The following is a 6,000-nucleotide window of genomic DNA, read 5'->3' as shown; positions in this document are numbered from 1 at the left end:
AGGAACGACAGTCATTGTATGGCAGTGTGATGATGCCATAGGAGATACTTATTTCTGCCAGAAAAATAGCGTGGGGTACTTGTTTGATGGATCCCCCAGAATAGCTCATGTATAATACTGCTATGGATAACGTTTAAGAGCTTTCTGACATATTTCACACCCAGTGGTACAATTAATCGTTATATCACTGAAAACATTACCTAATGCTCATCCAATTCGAACAACGCGTAAGTTATATGAGGTGTTTGTACACATATTTATCATCAGTGCCATCTTTTATGTCATCCATAGATCAGATGTTTCGATGACATACAGCCTTTAGTAACTGGCTACTGCATAATGAGTAGAAGATTTACGTTTCTAATTGAACAAGGATAAGTATTTCTTGGTGAATTTCTTTCATGCGATGACGTTGTTGGAAATTATCATTTGAATTGCTTTATTGAGAATTTTTCAACGTATTATGCTTTTTATACTGTTTTATGTGTCATAGTTTCCCGTATTTAAGAACTGTTACATTTTGAAACTAAAGTTCCCTAGTTTCGAAAACTATTTCTTCTGTTTTGAGTCTGATAAGTTTTGATGATTTCTGTCTTATTAGTACTAAGAACTATAAAAATGTTGTAAAATATATGTAATGATAATTATACCATCATAATTGTACCGCTGACTCACAGGAACGATTGATAAATTAGAGTTACAAAAAGTGATATGTATTGAAAATGGTATTTGTTGTTTCTGGTCTGATAAGAGAGGAAACACTTCATTATAATGATAGTTATAATACATTAATGTGTTATCTCTTACAGTTAGACGTAAAAATCTGCTTTACAATAGTACAGACTTCTTCGCAGTTCATCTGAAGAACAGCCAAACTTGAGGGTAAGAATTCTTGATTGTTAGTATTCTTCTCATTCGTTTCATATTCAAAATCAGTACAAAATTGCTCACTGGATAACGAAATTGCGTAAGGTCCATGTATTAACAGACGTTTGCTGTAGGTTTATTTTGGGTATGGATAGTAATTCAGCTCTGACACTGCGAAAGACACTGAGAAAATCTGAAAAGATATTATTCTCGATAATTTTCGTAATTCGATACTTGTTTGTTTATTTAGGGCTTGTGATGAAAAAAGAGCTTTTTGTTCCTCGTCTCTGTCAATATATTTCAGATTTAATTTGGCATGCTTTGTATTTTTATGGAAACATTTGAGATACATAATGATTAAGGTTGTTCACAACAGATTAATAACAATACAAATGTAGCTGTAACATTGGTGCTACTATTCAGTTGCAGACTGAACGATCATGTAAGGTTTTTATTGTTTTTTGCAAAAATTGTGCAGTTACAAAAAATTACAAAATTTACGTACAAAAACGAATTAAAATTTCTTTTGGTACGGAATTTGTGAGCAATAACGTTGACACTGTTGATAAACAACGGACACATAATAACACATGTATGCAGTTATTAATTCGAAGTCTTTGATTAAATGTAAGCTAAAACGTTCGTCTTTGTTTTTAGATTACAACCAACCAGAAGAAATGTGAATGGAGGAGAGACCACAGGCCTAAAAAAGATCCGTCAAACCGCACTTTCTGATGGCGTCGTCGGAACTCTTGTCTTCTTGCTGGAAAAGACGAAAATTTTCATTAGTAGACTCAGCTGCTGTTACCGAGAATCATAAAAGAATGTTATATGATGAAATAATTTGGAAGAGAAAGGAAGACATATAGTACAATATAGTATAGTACAATAAAGACATATAGTACAATAAAGCGAGAAAACTTGCAAGCAAATGAGCATATTACGCTTTTAAGAATTGATATAAAATAGGAAAGTTATTAAACTCAATAAAATTAGGTTCGGGTATGCAAAAGCTTCACTTGTCCAACCTCTGTTTGGAATATCATGCCGAGAGATAGAGGAAAGCGAGCCTTCACACATTATAGCAGAAACTTTGTATTTGAAATTCATTTCTTTTGTCATTTATTTACTGGTGGCTCAGCATGATATTACAAGTCATTTGAAATTTAATTTAATTTAATTTAATTTAATCCATTATTGTACGACGGCTGTTTGTGAATGTATTCACGCCACTGCCTGGCGCGGCGACTAATTGACTGATTTCAGACGGCATTGTCCCGGCTCGGTAAGATTCTGGTAGTGCCGCAGAACGGTGACTCAGCTCTTGTTTTCATCGTAACCCAAATTGCTGCTATCATCGAAAATCCCGCAGTCTGTGAATTAAGTGCTGTGATCTAATTTTGTGTGTGAAAAACATGAAAACTGTAGACATTGATTTTCTTCTTTATCCAGTACGTGCAGAGAACACTATGGGCTAGTGCTCTGTGCTAAAACAGTTCTGTTTGTTTCGGGATGGTCGGACGAACATCCATGATGAAGAAAACAGCGGACCGCCGTCCTTTGTGCCCTATGAGCGTATGACTGATGCCCAAAAAGGAAGAGGTAGAAAGATGCATTAACGTTTCTTGGTCAGTACAATGCGAAAGGAGCTGAACTCCTCCTTCACACTCAGAGAGGCAGGTGAAACGTCAGATATCTCAATGTGGAGACAAAGAAAAAAAATATAGAAAGAACGGTGTGGAATGGGGCCACAGTAGCTCGCCATATACTGCCAAATATTAGTGCACGAAAACTGATTACATATTCTTGTTTGGACAGAAAGGGAGTAGTCCTTGATGTTTTATTGAAAGAAATACTACAATTACCTCTAAATTTTAATGCGACGTACTAAACAAATTCTACATCAAAAGCTGTGAGATGTGGAGTTCTGGCACGATAATGCCAGGCCACATCCTGTGGCAAGCAAAGAAACATTATTTAAGAGTTACAACCAAGTACTATACGAACATCCTCTGAGAAGTTTTGATTTGCTACGCCGTGCTTTCAACCTGTTTCCTAAGTTGAAAAAATTGCTAGGGTCACAGCAGTTTGGCGATGATGACAAATTATAGGAGAATGGTAACGCATGACTTAGCTCACAAGCGACATGATTCTACAGCTACAACGTTGAAAAACTCGTTCCTCGACATAACAAGTACTTTAATGAAGGAGACAACTGTGTAGATAAGTAACTGATAGTTGTGCTCTTAATTTAGATACATTATCCAGAGAAATACCAGCATATTTTCTATAATGTGTAATAACAAGGCAGTAAACTTTATTTCTCCACCAAAAAGATGAAAAATAATAAATTTTGTTAAGTCTCGTTATCTTTTATTAACTACACACTTCTCATATAAGTGTCCAAAACTTTAAAATACCTTTTAGCACAATCTTAGCAGTACGAGCGCTTTTTCTGTGCTGATACACCAAGATTACTTTAAGACCAGCACAAAAAAATCGAGAAATACATATTTCGTCAATTGCTGTTAACTTTCATTCACAGCATATATTTTAAAGGTGTGAGAAGGTCCTGTGCCTCGGAATATGAATATGGTATTTGTTGCGAAAAGGCGCACTCACTACTAAGACTTAAATTTTAAGAAAAGTTTTATTGAAAGAGTTAAAACAATTGCGCAATGTGGTATAACAAATTATTAAACAAAATGAATATTTTTTCAGAGTTTTGTGACATGAAGTACATGACGAGATTACAATACACTATGCAATCAAAAGCATCCGGACAAGCCCAAAAACTTACGTTTTTAATTTTAGGTTCATTGTGCTGCCATCTACCGCCAAGTGCTGCATATCAGCGACCTCATTAGTTATTAGACATCGTGGTAGAGCAGAATGTGGCGCTCCACGGAACTCACGGACTTTCAATGTGGTCAAGTGATTGGGTGTCACTTGTGTCATACGTCTGTACGCGAGATTTCCACACTCCTAAATATCCCTATGTCCACTGCTTCTAGTGTGATAGTGAAGTGGAAACTTGAAGGGACACGTACAGTACAAAAGCATGCAGGCCGACCTCGTCTGTTGACTGACAGAGATCGCCGACCGTTGAGGAGGGTTGTAATGTGTGATAGGCAGATATCTATCCAGACCATAACACCAGGATTCCAAACTGCGTCAGCATCCACGGCAAGTAGTGTGGAAGTTAAGCGAGAGGTAATAAAAATTGGATTTCATGGTCGAGCGGTTGCTCATAAGCCACACTTCACGACGGTAAATGTTAAATGACGCCTCGCTTGGTGTAAAGAGCGTAAACTTGGACGATTGAACAGTGGAGTGACGAATCACAGTACACAATGTGGCGATACGATGGCAGGGTGTGGGTATGGCGAATTACCAGTGAACGTCATCTGTCCGTTTGTGTAGTGCCGACAGTAAAATTTGGAGGCAGTGATGTTATGGCGTGGTCGTGTTTTTCACGGAGGGGGCTTGCACCACTTGTTGTTTTGTGTGGCACTATCACAGCACAGGCCTACCTTGATGTTTTAATTATCTTCTTGTTTCCAATTGTTAACGACCAATTCGGGGATGGCATCTTTCAGTATGTTCATAATGTACGGCCTGTGGCGGAGTGGTTACATGACAAACACGTCCCTATAATGGACTGGCCTGATCACAGAATCCTGACCTGAATCCTATTCAACACTTTTGAGATGTTTTGGTACGCCGACTTCGTGTCAGGCCTCACTTACCGACATCGATACCTCACCTCAGTGTGCTGCCATTCGCCAAGAAACTTTCCAGCACCTGACTGAACGTATGTCTGGGAGAGTGGAAGCTGCCATCAAGGCTAATGGTGGGCCAACACGATATTGAGTTCCAGTTTTACCGATGGAGGGCGCCACGAACTTGTAAGTCATTTTCAGTCTGGTTTTCGGATACTTTTGATCACATAGTGTAGTTTTGAAATGTAGCCAAAAAGTAATTCTCTCTCCGCCCTCCTTTCCCTGGTATTGCGAGGCTTAAAAACAAACGTTAATGTATTACCGTGTTTTTATATATGAATAAAACTTACCTTCCACATAGTCCTTGCACAAAGTATTGTAATAAGAGTGTTATTAATCAATTTAGATTGGTTAATACAATATAATCTCCACAACTAAATCGAATAAAATTATTGTAAATCAATCGCCGACTAAAGAAACAAAACTAAATGCAAGTAATAAAATTTAACACTTGTAGTACATGTTTAAAGTGTCGGAACAGTCACTAGCCATGAATTCTAAGAAACAGGGCATCTTACTAATCTCGTCGGTACAAGGATGCTGTAACCGCATCTTCGTAAGTCTAGGCAGGCAACGCTCATTCTGATTCTATTATTAATCTCTACGCTCTTCTTGTAAGAACATTGAGCTAGGGAACAAATACGTAAAGAAAATATTTACTATATGAGTAAATTTGTTGTTTAATACTTGCTAATGCGATCGGGGAATTCCTGCATATCTAGGACTGCTGCGCTATCGTTCCATCCACATGAGATACATTTAACACTGGAGGCTTCGCGTTGCCAGTTGTGTTAGCTGCCTTGCGGAGAAATGCGGCTTGCTACATTTAGAACGCCGGCTTCCACCGTGGAAGCGGTGGAAGGATTTGACTGAGGCTGTTGACCTCTGAAATGCTATGAACTCGCGCCGAGGAGTTCTGGAATTTGTTAATCAGTTATTAAACTACTATATGGAAAATACGGGTTCCAAAACCAGTTTCACTTAGATGAAAAGGCGTATGAAATTACTAGGGCTTACTCAAAATTAATGCTTCCGAATTTTTAATGTGAAAACTTTCAAAGCTTTTTAAATAAAACAAACTTTATTAATGTTCAACATCTTTACTCTCCACGGCTACATACTTAGTTCTCAACATAATCATCCTGCCAACGAACATACTTCTCCCAACGAGAGACGAGCTAATTGATACCATCGTTGTAGGATGATTGACTATCACCCAATGATTGACTATCACATAACCTGATGGCTTCCTAATGGTTGATTACGTCTGCGTAGTGAATATCAGTAAGGATGCTCATACCATCAAGACATTCATTCATTCTTGAACATCAGGTCAAATATTAATGTACTA

The 6,000-nt window shown here is 37.7% G+C and overlaps 1 protein-coding gene across 1 annotated transcript in view; it reads right to left on the bottom strand.

The window, feature by feature from the left end:
• Nucleotides 1-1,298: 1,298 nt before the first annotated feature.
• Nucleotides 1,299-6,000, bottom strand: part of LOC126273260 (neurotrimin-like) — a 133,325-nt gene continuing 128,623 nt past the window's right edge. The window contains exon 7 of the mRNA XM_049976805.1: nucleotides 1,299-1,630. The gene's annotated coding sequence lies outside the window, so the exon portion shown is untranslated. The remainder of the gene's footprint in view (nucleotides 1,631-6,000) is intronic.

This window comes from Schistocerca gregaria, chromosome 5 (genome assembly GCF_023897955.1).
Source record: "Schistocerca gregaria isolate iqSchGreg1 chromosome 5, iqSchGreg1.2, whole genome shotgun sequence".
Classification (NCBI taxonomy): domain Eukaryota; kingdom Metazoa; phylum Arthropoda; class Insecta; order Orthoptera; family Acrididae; genus Schistocerca; species Schistocerca gregaria.
Note: the sequence above shows the minus strand (reverse complement) of the source record. Positions and strands in the feature narration are given on the sequence as shown.